This window comes from Scomber japonicus, chromosome 14, assembly GCF_027409825.1.
Source record: "Scomber japonicus isolate fScoJap1 chromosome 14, fScoJap1.pri, whole genome shotgun sequence".
NCBI classification, from domain to species: domain Eukaryota; kingdom Metazoa; phylum Chordata; class Actinopteri; order Scombriformes; family Scombridae; genus Scomber; species Scomber japonicus.
Genome location: NC_070591.1, coordinates 9,467,047 through 9,480,192, shown reverse-complemented (window position 1 = coordinate 9,480,192; position 13,146 = coordinate 9,467,047). Strand labels below are relative to the sequence as shown.

General features: G+C 39.0%; 1 protein-coding gene across 1 annotated transcript in view; it reads left to right on the top strand.

The window, feature by feature from the left end:
• Window positions 1-8,520: 8,520 nt before the first annotated feature.
• The window catches only part of peli1b (pellino E3 ubiquitin protein ligase 1b), a 43,063-nt gene continuing 38,437 nt past the window's right edge, over window positions 8,521-13,146 (top strand). Inside the window, exon 1 of the mRNA XM_053332887.1 lies at window positions 8,521-8,573. The gene's annotated coding sequence lies outside the window, so the exon portion shown is untranslated. The remainder of the gene's footprint in view (window positions 8,574-13,146) is intronic.

Here is a 13,146-nt window from a genome sequence, read left to right as displayed (position 1 = left end):
ACTCATAGTTGCCAAGTGTGAGTGGGCCACACTGATTCATTTATGTCCTATGAGGCATCCAGGCAGGTGGTGGTATTTTCAAATATTATCAGAAGACACGTCATCTCTACTCACAATCAAGAAATGCCGTTGCCAAGTGAAGAGTTTCCTTAGTGTTTTGCGTTTACTACAAAACAACATCTGGAGTGAATTATAGCACATATTGCAACATATGTACAGATCACATTATACAGAACATTATACTACTTCACTCTCAAACCGAAATGTCGCCGTATAGTTATAATAATCAGTCTGTCAGTAGGGAAATGGTTAAATGCAGCAATGTTGAGCAGTGCCAGTACATCCATTCACAATATGAGCAGTTGGCTTCAGTATGTTAATTAAATACAGAATGTAGCGCACACACACACACACACACACACACAGACACACACACACACACACACACACACACACACACACACAGACACACACACAGAGCCATGTTTCCATCACTGCAGAGGACATTACATTGACTTACATTCATTTCCTAATCTTAACCATAACCACCACTTCCCTAACTCTTGGATTGTAAAAAAATAATGGACGTAGCCACCGTGACATCACCCATTGATTTATAGACTCCTGTTTTGAAACCTCAAATTTTGCATCGTTTACATTTTGACTGCCATCTTGGATTTTTGGAGCCAGAAATGACCAAATTTGGAGCTGAGCCTAAAGCTAGCTCTTAGCTTAGTTAGCACGGTACATGGAACATGGTGCATTTAAAGTCTGTGGACAACTGTATGCAGTGGAAAACTGAATATCAGACTACTTCAGGGGCCCTTTTAGTTCCACCAAATGCTGAGAAGACTTTTTTAGGTGACCAGAATGTTCTGATTAACTTTGATGAACTAAAAACAAACTGAAATAGCTGTTGGGGGTTGGATTACTTATTTTGATGTAACAACGTTTAAGTACTCAGTTGTTTAGTTACGTTTTCAAAAAGATAATCCATTATCATTTTTTAACCAAATATTCCTGTAGCCTACCTTTTTGCCACAAGAAAAGAAAATCCTCCATAAATTTGCACCGTTACTATTTCTTTTGGCAGGCAGGCAGGCACCTGGCTACGTGCTATGGTTATATCACTACGCGTGTGTACGACAGCTCGGTGAGCAAGATGGGATCGCGTTCACTTTGTGGAAGCAAATAAGGCCAAGACCATTATAATAACTGTGTTAGATGTGGCGGGTAACAAGAACCTGTTGCCCTGTTGTAAGTGATGTAAGTATTTGTTTTAAAAGCTTATGTGTAGTTTTATAACTTGATAAGCCTAGACACTTTTGTACAATAAAAAGCTGTAAATGAGACATTGTGTCTGCCATTCCTGCCATAAATGTAAAGATTTACAGATTATGGGCCAGACTTGGCTGATGATGATGGCTGGTGATGATGGTAGAGTCATTATATTTAATCTTTTCGTCTGGACAAAGGGGTTTTCATTTAAAGAGTTTCTTTTCTCAGAAGGTAATGCTGTAATGTAACAAGTTACTTTTTAATGGCAATAATTTTGTAATGTTCCCCAACACTGATCTCCAGCTATGCCTATCGTCTGTTCTGTGAATCCGGGGTTATGTTACCCACCCAACATTGTTGCTGTGGTCGCGACATGCCTGTGACGGCACCCACCTGTCAGTCAAAGCAGTCACACCCTTAATTAACTTTAAGCCTTAAACATTCATCCCTAGAACAGTTGTCATGAGCAAGAAATTAGCTCTAGAGACTAAAACCATCTTTACCATGCTGTAAACATGTTTAATTCTGTTGTAAAGGGACTACAATTGGTTTTGGCACTTAGACATTGGCTTCATTTTTCAGTCCCATAGGTTTCTGCTCGGACTAACCCTAACCTTAACATGACCCTAATCCTTAGCTTTCAACCAAGACGTTAACCTAAAATTAATGATTTATGTTAGACGGACTTGCTTTTTGGGAGGCAAGTAACCAAAACATGACTGTGAAGACAGATTTACATCCCCACAACATGAGTAATACCTGGTACACAAACACACATACACACTCCTGATGTGTGTGGTCTGATTACAACCCTCAGGTACACATGCTTCCTGCCTGCACTTGTGTTTTCACACCTTATGAATTCTTGCTTGAGTGCAAACCCATGTTATTCTGTAACGTTTAGTGCATATTATCTTTCAGTACTGCACTATATGTCGTATATAGGCCTATTAATTATTTTTATTTTATTCTTTTGCAATGACAATAATTCCATATTTCCTTCTTCCTTTCTCATCTAAAAGTAGAAGATAGAAAAACTAGTTTAAGAAGATATAACAACAGTAAAAAGTAAAACCATTTACAATCCCGTACTGTCCTCTTATCTTTATGTTCATTGATTTTAATCTATTCAAGATAAAAAAGTTTTACAGTAAGATAGACGTCAGCCTTATCTTGATGAGACTGCAATAAAATGCTTGTAATGAATGACTATCTTTATTTAAATCATTAGGAAATGTTTCTTCAAACAAAAAGAAACACAAATTTGCTTAATTAATAACATTTAAATGTAAAATATTTAGGATGTTGATGACAAAAGTATCATCATTCTTGAGTCCTGAAACCAGACTGCAAGTGAATCAGGAGTGCCTGAAGAGAGATTTAGGCTGCAGTAGCTGACAGAAAATGTCTGCGATGCTAAGCATCATGTATAATTATTAAAAATATTCTAATCATATCTTAATTCTAAGTTTCAACCAGAGATGTATTTTGCCTCTTGGTCTGTGCTTGTGTTGCTTTTTCTGCATTCTGACTGAACTAAAGAGGAAAAGTTGCTTCAGTCTGGACAAAAAGTACATTTTTAAGTTCCTTAGTTGCATCAGAACTTCATCCCAAAATACTGTTTCATAACTGATTTTCAATGCTCAGTATTAACATGTGTAGGCTGGGTAGGCTGGGGCTTCCTGCTAACAATCTGGTGCAAATTACATTAAGTGAGCGGGTTACTGTATCTGAGAGGATGCAGGTCTGCTACTGAATGTTTTGACAGAGATTGAACTATGACCTCTGGTTTATGAGTGTGTTTATCCACTGGAAAAGCTCCAACTCATTAAAAAAAAGACAGTTTTCAAGTTTTAAATTGCTTGCTATTTTAAAAGAACAGGGATCAAAATAGCTCATATTCTCATTTTTCTTCACCAGCTGAAGTTTTGTTTTGTCAACAAACTCTTTGGTTACAGCCACACAAACAGTTCTGTTTTTGTCCTGACTTACTTGACTTGATAAATTTCCCTAATATGATGTAAGTGCCCTGAATTTCAACAAAAGCATCTGCTCTTGTCCCATGTGATGCAGACAGTGGACAAAGTGTATGGGATTGCGCTAAGGGCAGACTGTTCTCAGTAAGCATTTTATCCTTTGTTGTTGTTGTGCGATAAGACCAAAACATAGCAACAGCTGGGCTGCGTTCAGGGAGTCAGAAGGGCTGCACGGAGAAGTCTTCGCTGGTGTGACAGGATTATGTGATAGAAACATGCTGTGCTCATGCGTTGCCAAATATTAAATAACACTACTGTCCTGTGTTTGAGGGGCTGAGCTGAGTGCTGTTGTCATGCTGCCATGGTGACAGTAACCATGCACAGGATAATGTTTACAGAATGTTTAGCATATCACAAAGCAGGCACATAGGGTGACTAGGCCAGATGAATCAAGTGTGTGTGTTTGTGTGTGTGTGTGTGTGTGTGTGTGTGTGTGTGTGTGGTCGAGGTATTTTTCATGTTGTGGAGACATAAATCTTTTTACACAGTCATATTGTGGGTATTGTGGTGACTCGCTTCCCTTATGGGGACAAAAAGCAAGTCCCCTTAGTGTACATCAATAACTTTTGGGTGAAGACTTGGTTTAATGTTTTTTTGTGTGTGTGTGTGTGTGTGTGTGTGTGTGTCAAGTGTGTGTGTGCTCTGTCGGAGGCTACTTTTGGGGACAAAATGCAGACTTAGAAGCAGTAAATTCGGGATGGTTTGTCCAAAGCTGTGTCCTTAAATGAGGAAAAGACTCTTTTTAGGGGGTTAGGTTAAGGATTAGATTTAAACAAATAGTGTTCATATTTAGAGTTAAAGTAAGTCACCAGGAAATAAATGTAAGATGATGTAATGTCCTCAAAAGTGACCGTGGCCTGATATTTGTGTGCGTGCATGTCTCTGCTGCATTTTTCATCATTTCCTGACGCTTCACATAGAAGTGCAGCCCCATTGGCTTTTGGAAAGAGAAGCACTTGTCAAAACATCCATCAGAAGTGAAGTGAAGTGAACTGGCTGGAGTGCCTTCGCCCCGTGGAATCAAAGGAAGGTGTGTCTGCTGCATCCAACCTTGGAAACGGCCATGAGGGGTGTTGGCGTTGTTACCATAGCGACATAAACATGAGGGTTCAAACACAGATTAAAATGTGTGCAAAGATTATGTAAGGTGTGTGCAGGACTCAGGGATTCTTAAATTTCTTCAGGCAAAGGCTTAAAGTCTGTCAGCGTCTGCAGCTCGTTGAAAAACACTTCTGCTTGCAATGCCCACTACTCACTGCTGGCGTTCAGGGTTTTGCAGCAGGCGTGTATTTTATTAGCAAACGTAAGAGTGTGTTTTACAGTGTCTCAGCAGCATAAAAATAAGTCTGTCTCTGTGCACATATGCAAGTGTGTGTGTGAGAGTTTGTGATTACCATGAGGGAAGTTAAGTTGTAGTTAATCTGTTCTTGGCCTCACCTGATTTTTCCACTCATTCTCACACTGAAGTAGTTGTCTCCCCCTTAGTCCAAATATATATATATATATACACACACACACACACACACTCACAAACTTAAAGTCTTCTGGTATAAATGATCTTGCAAGAATCATATACACACAGCTGGTGGTGTATTGAAAGTGGTGTTGTTTGCTCCACATCTGGGACAGATTCACTCTCCAAGTCTTTGGAGGAGAAAGGTCATTTTATATGAATAATATAAAAGGTCTTTTGTGCCCTCAGCAGTGATTTTTAAAAATAAAATCTGATGTTTCCCCTTTATAGGTTTCGTTTCATATTATTTTTTAAAGCTTTCTATGTTTATTCCCTGTTTTTGCTGTTAAATGTATTGAATACTGTGTTTTTTCTTGCATGGCTTTGTGGGCTCCTGAGCTAATCTTATAATGTGTGCATGTGTCTTTAATTTTTTGTCTGTTGAAACCTGTCACATTTGTGTCTCTTTTGTTTTTTGCTGTTGTGCGTGGCTAACCAAACTAGTTTCCCCTCAGGAAATGAAAGAAATAATCTAATCTGATCCAACTATATTTGGACTCGAAAAACAGCCTTGACACACTGAGCATCACGGAGCAGTTTGGAATATACAGTATGATAGTCTGATAGGGGGTAAATCTTCAAAAAAAATCCCCTGTCCTTGTTTTCCAGCTTGCAGCTTTAGTAGTGACAGTGTGAAAGACAGATAGGAAACATGGGACATGCAACAAATTTCCCCTGCTGGAGTCAAACCAGGGATGTTGCAGTTATTGGGTATGTGCCTTAACCACCAAGCTACCGGGTGTATGTCTAAATTTCTAATAGTAAAATGGATTTAAAAGGCTAATTATATGTGTGTATTTGTGCAGCTCCAGGTTATTGCAAGAACTAGTGAAGAGATTACAATGAAATTTGGCAGATAATAATGCTGCAGGTAAAATAAACCCAAAACAAAACTTGATTTCCATTTTCGTACCAACTTGAATCCAGATGTGTTCAACATAATTGAGTATTTCACATTTTTTAAAATAAAAAACAATAATGATAAGAAAGTCATCCACATCTATCAGCTGATTTTATTCATTATGATGCAAATCTGGATCTTTATGCAGACTGAAAATCTATCATCCAGCATTGTTTTGGTGATGCAGGTATGAGCTCTCAAGTGACTGTCTAGTTTTATTATCTGACGAAATAACAATAACAAAAACAATTTAAAAAGTCACAGCAGCAATCCAGAAAATGATGCCAGATTTCCTCTCTTACATAAACTATAAACTGTAAACTATTGAGTTGCTGAAACATGCTGAAATTCCTGCATCTGTTAGAGTACGGTATGTGCACTATTTCTTGATCAAAATTAAACATTTTGGACATGATAAAGCACAACTGAATAATAATCTCTCCAACATACTTGCACCCACCTACACACACACACACCTGCGTATTCACACGTGCACATACAGGAGGGAAGAAGGCATGCAGCATCTGGAGCTAAAGATAAATACAGACGTGTCAGCAGCACAGGCAGAAAGAGCCCTACATGCATGGTTTCATTCCAGTTGGGTCCACCCCTAAAAGTTTAAGCACTCATGGTATGTAAGTTGTTTTGAATGAAAGCAAGCAGGAAAGGGCATAGTTCAATGTGGTGGCAATGAACTGCTGAAGGTCTTAGTAGTGTTCAAGGTGAACTCATGTGACCGTCTGCTGTACGTCAACTCACAAGACTTTGAGTGGTGAAAAGTAACTCAACATGTTCTCAGTTACTGTAATCTACAGTAAGAAGGATCTGACCTTTTAAAATGAGTAACGTTTTGTGAGACATTTTACCACATTTATCTGACGTGATATTTTGCAGGTTTAGATATTAGATCATATCCAGAATATACAATACATTTATAGCTTTAACACTGTATTATTTAATCAAGAGTGAAGTTCAAATTTGATCACCTCCTGATTGTTAAAGCTTACAGTATAAAATATTTCTGACACACCAAAACTCCACACAGTAAATATATAGTATCAAAATACTAAAAAACGATTTTTTTAAAAAGGCACAAGATGAATGTGCCTTTATGAAAGTATGAAAAATGCAAGTAATATGTAAAAATTGATCAAATCAGCATTTTTGTAGTAACAAAACCATTGCACGACCATTTGTGTTGGAGAGTATATTTACTTAAGTACTGTGTTGAAGTACAGTTTTGAGTAACTAGTACTTTACTTGAATATTTCCATTAGATGCTACTTTATACTTCCACTCTACTACATTTCAGAGGGAAATATTATACTTTCTACACCACTTCATTTATTTGGCAGCTTTAGTCACTTTTCAGATGAAGATTTGACACAATAGATAATATAACAAGCTTTTAGATATGACACATTGTTAAAGATATTGTTTCCAACCTTTTCGGCTTTTGACATCTTACAAAAAGCAGTATGTAGTCGGGCTCACATTTCAAATGTCTATGAGTCATCAACATCTCCACCTAATGGTGATGTCATTTCCAAAACTCCACCAAAAATGGAAAATTGGAGAAAAAGTCAAAAAATCTTTCCTGCATGACTTTTATCTCTAATGGAGTATTTTTAAATTGCTGTTTTGTAAATGATCTGCATACGTCTGCCACTACAGATGACCATCAATATAACTTAGATACTCAAACATAATGACTTAGTAACTCAAAAATAATGACTCAGTAACTCAAAAATAATGACTTAATATATCAAAATAATGACTTAATATATCAAAATAATGACTTAATATATCAAAATAATGACTTAATATCTCAAAAATAATGATACTAAACCATTATTTTGAGATACTAAATCATTATTTTATGCTAGTATCTCCTTATTGTGAGATACTATGTCATTATTTTTGAGATAGTATCTCCTTATGTTGAGATACTGTCATTATTTTATGCTAGTATCTCCTTATTTTGAGATACTAAATCATTATTTTGTGCTAGTGTCTCCTTATTTTGAGATACTATGTTATTATTTTTGAGATAGTATCTTATTATTTTTGAGATACTAAGTCATTATTTTGTGACAATATCTCATTATTGTTTATAAAGTCATTATTTCAAGAGTGCCTTCCTGCCAGTTGGGTCCCTCTCCATTATTTTATGACAGTATCTCATTATTTTGAGTTACTTAGTCAATATTTTGCGACAGTTTCTCATTATAATGACTTACATAATGTATTTGATCATATTGGTGGACATGGGCTTCCCTTATCAAAAATAAAGTGAGTAAAATCATTTTTTAAAAGTTTTTTTCTTATACTTCGCTCAATGGCCTAAAAAAACTCTAACTCCCAGACTGCTTTGCGGGGACGTCAGCGTGCGTAGTCTCCTCCCACAGCGCGCAGCCTCTCAGCTCAGTGTTTACGTTGAGATGCTCACAACAAAGGACAGCGCACCGCAGAGAGCCTGTCACTTAAAATGAAGCACAGTGGATATTTATCTTTATACGGTCAACATTTCTAACTCACAGCTCCTGAGAGAAACAGGAGCACACATTATAAAACCATATTTTGCTTTCCTTTTTTTAATTTTTTTTTTTTTTTAATTCATAGCACGGGTTTTTATTTTTTCGGGTAAAGCAGCCTTTAAGGGAGAAATTAAAATCCTTTTTTGTATATGTGTGTGTGTATGTGTAAGTGTGTGTGTGCCGGTTTAAACGCTAGCTAGTCTGCTACCAGCCTCAGCAAGTTGGGGGAAAGCCAGACAAGACAGCGGCTTGTGTGGAGAAGCTGCACCGGAGGACGTGAGGAAGAAATAATCGACATTTATATCGCAGTGAGTACATGTTTCACAGTCACACCAGCGATAATAAGACACCGCAAACCATAGTAGGGCTAAGTGAGCGCTAGCCATAGTGTTTTGTGGTACCTGCTTTGTCCTGCTTTCTGCTCCGTCACCGTTCACAGATCATTTATTAACACATTTAATACAAATAATAATAATGCATAAGCTCTCTCTCTATCTCTGTGCAGGTAAGTCATGACAATCAAGGGGTGCTGGTTTTTTTTTTATTATTATTATGTGTGCTGCAGGTCAGCACTTTGCAGCTGCAGCACACACACACACACACCCACACCCACACATTATTACACACACACACACACACACACACACACACACACACACACACACACACACTATAATGCACACTTATGCACCTGTTTGTGCTCTTTCTTTATCACAGTGGAAATCAGAAGCTCTGTAAAGATAACGCCTCTGGTGAGCAGCAGTGGCTATATCTGTGTGTGTGTGTGTGTGTGTGTGTGTGTGTGTGAGAGAGAGAGAGAGAGAGAGAGGTGCAGGTATTAGTTTACATCACTTTCAGTCTCCATGCTGACCTGTCACTAAGAGGGGTGGGTGGAGGGGGAGAGAGGAGAGGGTGGGAAAGGGAACATTGCCTGATAAGGAATTAAGCAAATGCACAGACTCTCTCCATTACTAAAAGCTTGATTGCCAGTTAATGACTTCCCTCCCCTCCCTTCCCCTTCTGCCTTCTCACTATCTCCCATCTCATTGTGCTTTCTGTGTCTCTCTCTCTCTCTCTCTTTCTCTTGTTCCTTTCCTTCCCCCTCTCCCTCCTTTCCCATCCTCCACCATCCACCCTTTTCTCTTCTCTCTGTCCCGGTTGGTAAGCGATGATGTGATAAGTTCTGCTCCTGATAGAGATCACACACTGACTCCCCCACCGCCCCTCAGTCTGTGTTGGAAATGTCACAGTAAAGAAAGACAGAAAGACAGACAGACAGACATTAACTCCATCTGTGCTTCACCACCGCTGCCGCCGCTGCTGCTCCACCAAGATGCCCCCGAGCCTTATTTCCATTGTTTGCTTGTCAGCGTGGTGATTAATCAGGAAACTTTAAATGCTGACCGGTTGTGGTGGTCGATGCTTTTCATTCTTTCAGCTGACTTTACTCATTAACCAAACAAATGGGGCTGATTTGTATGAGAATAGGACTTTCAAATCATAGTTAGATGCCTGCTGAACTATCGATGCTAGAAGCTGAGCAACTCTTGTTACGTCTGTGTGCTTTATAAGCATTGTGGCAGGTTGAGACTGACTTTTTTCACATATTAAGTGTGTTTCAGGGCTGTTATTTTTTTACATTTTGAAAGTTAAACACAGAAGAAAGTAGTATAAAAGTGTATAAGTGTCCAAAATATAGAGGCACAGATGCACATTCAAGCAACCATACAGTCAAACCCATGCATATGTGCTGCAAAGTGCTGTGTTGCAACTCCATCCTGTAATCTACAACATTTCAAAGTTTATAAACGTGTCAAATGCATGAAGAATGATTTAGGAGTTAACTGGATTCCTGCGGTAGATAAAAACGGTACAGCTTTTGATTTGTACTTCAGTGTCGGACTTCACCCGTTGATATCAGCACCGCGACACTTTACAGTTTTATAATACGTGATCGGGTTGTATATTGCTTTAATTATACTCCACTCGGCAACTGTGCTTACAGGGTATCATTTACTTTGACACATTAACAAAGGTGGGATGGTCTGCTTTGTTTCATTACTGAAAATGCTACTATTCTCTCTGGTCTTACTTGTTTCACTCACTGTAATAGAAAGCGGGGGATTGTGATGAGAAGACGGTTTGCAGTGGAGATGGCTTTGCCAGATGTGTGTTGCTGAAAAGGAGAAGACAACTAAGCCTTTTTTTTTTTTTTAGAGGCATCAGAGACATGTAGGAGAAAACACAAGCTGACCAATCACAGTTCTCATGGTGTCTGTGTCCCATCTTGGTAGCAGCTACAGTCCTGATATGTTGTTACATTTTTGAGGAGGTGCACATCAGCTATGACGGCCTCGGAGCATAGGTACAGCCAAAGGTAACCCCTCAATGCAGAAGTATAAATCTAGCCTGAGAGTGACCCAACAGAGATGAATCTGCTGCAGAGAGCTACACAAGAGTCAGATTTCAGCACTGATATCAGCAAAAAAGGCAGGATAAAGAATCTCTTTGTGCAGACTATTTATAGGCTGCAAATGGTGATAACTTACATTTGTGAAGTGTTTGGGACAATGTTTGCCCTGCAACAGGGGAGAGAGTGATATGTGTGCGTGCATGTTTCTGCTTTCACATTTGCTTTGGGTGTGTTGCCTGCAGGCATGTGTGTGTGTTCTCCAGCATGGTTTAGAGTCTCAGTTTCAGGGAGGAAACTGGAGTCGATGGTGTCAGACAGGAGCGCAGAGAGAGCTCTGATGTCTTAATGGAGGCTCAGTGCTGCCTGTATCCTTAGTAACCCAGTCTGTGGGGACTCAGAGAGGCCTCCCAGGCTCGGCCCAGGCTGGATGCTGAGTAACTGCCCGGGAACAAAAACCCCTCATAACTCGGATTTCATCAATTATTGCTAAAAGGTTTTTATTTCAAATTAAAGATTTTACATGGTCCCGTTTTGGCTCTGTAAGATATGTGATCCAGTAGCAGCGTGAAACTCATTTAAAAGATTGTACCATAATTACAGAAGTGCTGGAAATATGGCTTATAGCAATATTTACATTTTTGAAGAGTTAACATTTGCATTTATCCATTTTCTGGATGGAAAAAGTCTAAAGTGCTGCAGTGTTTACAATACAAGTTTTTGTTGCAAAATATCCTTTTCACTTTTATGTCTGTGCCTTTTTTTGTTCATTTTATGACTTTATTAAACAAAGTTTAAATATACATATATATATATATATATATATATATATATATATATATATATATATATATAGTATATACATTTTTATGATATGCACACGTTTCTGGAGGTCTTCCAAAGTGTAGTGGTAAGACAGCACACCACAGTATGCCTCCACTTCCTCATCCCACCCTCGTAAAGCCCCTAATATGCATATTTAGCCTTCAAATTTGAGGGTAGGAATTGTTAATTTCAGGCAACAAATGTCTACTTTGTTGCAAAAGCTATTCATTTAAGGGGTTTTTCTCTTGACATTGTACCTGCTGGGGTCTGTAGTAAAATGAGGAAACCCACTTTTATTGCATATTTGCTCAAATGGAAATAGATGAAAGCTATAAAAATCATGCCAGCTGTTGGTGGCTATCTTCTTGGTGTTGAGTTTGTTTTATATTCAAACCAACGAATCAACAACATGCCAAATGTTAAAAAAAGAATCCGTTTGCTCCCATTTAAACCTTGTTCATCATGTAGTGGAGACCTTCGTTTTGGGAAGTGTTTGCATTTATCTGTGCGTGTCACATGCCTGTGGTGTGCAGTCTCATCAGGGAGAGCCGGCGAGCTCAGCAGGGGTCCACGGGTGTAATTGTCGGCACAGCTGAGCAGCAGATTTCCACCCGCTGTGTGCGAGGAGCTTGGCACCCTCCTCCTGGTCCGGCTTACTCTCTGCTGGGCTGGTAAACAGGCTGAAGTTTGTGGAGGGAGATTACGTCTGTCATGGAAAGTGGGTCAGACAGTGGGCACGTTTTTATGGCCTTGTTTCTGCAAGGTAAGGAAGAAAAGGAGGAGGAGGGGGGCATTAAACCGCCAGCATTTTTCCATAGTGTTGCTCGAGGCAGTTTGTGCTCGGTATAGTTCTCTTATACTCTTCCTGCTATCAGAAACATTATCATTCAAGTTTCCATGTATGTTCACTAATGAGGCATTCACACGGAAACTTAAAGAACCAGTGCAGAGGATTTTGTGGCATGAGGTTGCAGATTACATCGTCTCTCCCCGTCCAAGCATGTAGGAGAATGTACGGCAGCTGCAAAACACAAAAACATTAAAACCCCTCTCTAGAATCAGTGTTTGGTTTGTCCACTCTGGGCTACTGTAGAAACATGGCTGTGCAACATGGTGGCCTCTGTGGAAGAGGACCTGCTCCCGATTATTTTACTTATTATACTCATTAAAACATACTATGAATATGCCAAGTCTGTTCCAATAGATGCCACTAAGTTCTACACACTGCACCTTTAATTAACTACTAGCCTTCTTCGTTGTAGGGATGTAAGGACACAAATATTCAGTAAGTGAGTTTTTTTGGCTCAGTATGGACCAAATATTATTACCACAAAAGATAAAGCAAAATTTGGTCTCGCTTAATCCGCACAAATGTTTGTACCGTTTCAGTCTGTGTTTATTCAGCCTGCTCCGACACGTCTTTGGCCCAGTTTGCATCACTTTGGGCATCAGCTTTTCTGTGGCCGACTTGCACGTCTGTCGTCATGCATATGCCCAGTACGAGGAGAATCACCAGTTTTAGCATTTAGCTTTTTAATGTGGATGGAGAGATTTGCAGAGACTGTCAGAAATGCCTGATACAACTCAGTCAGTACGTGCTGAATTCTGGTTGATAATCAAAATGATCAAAATGAATGATAAGGAGT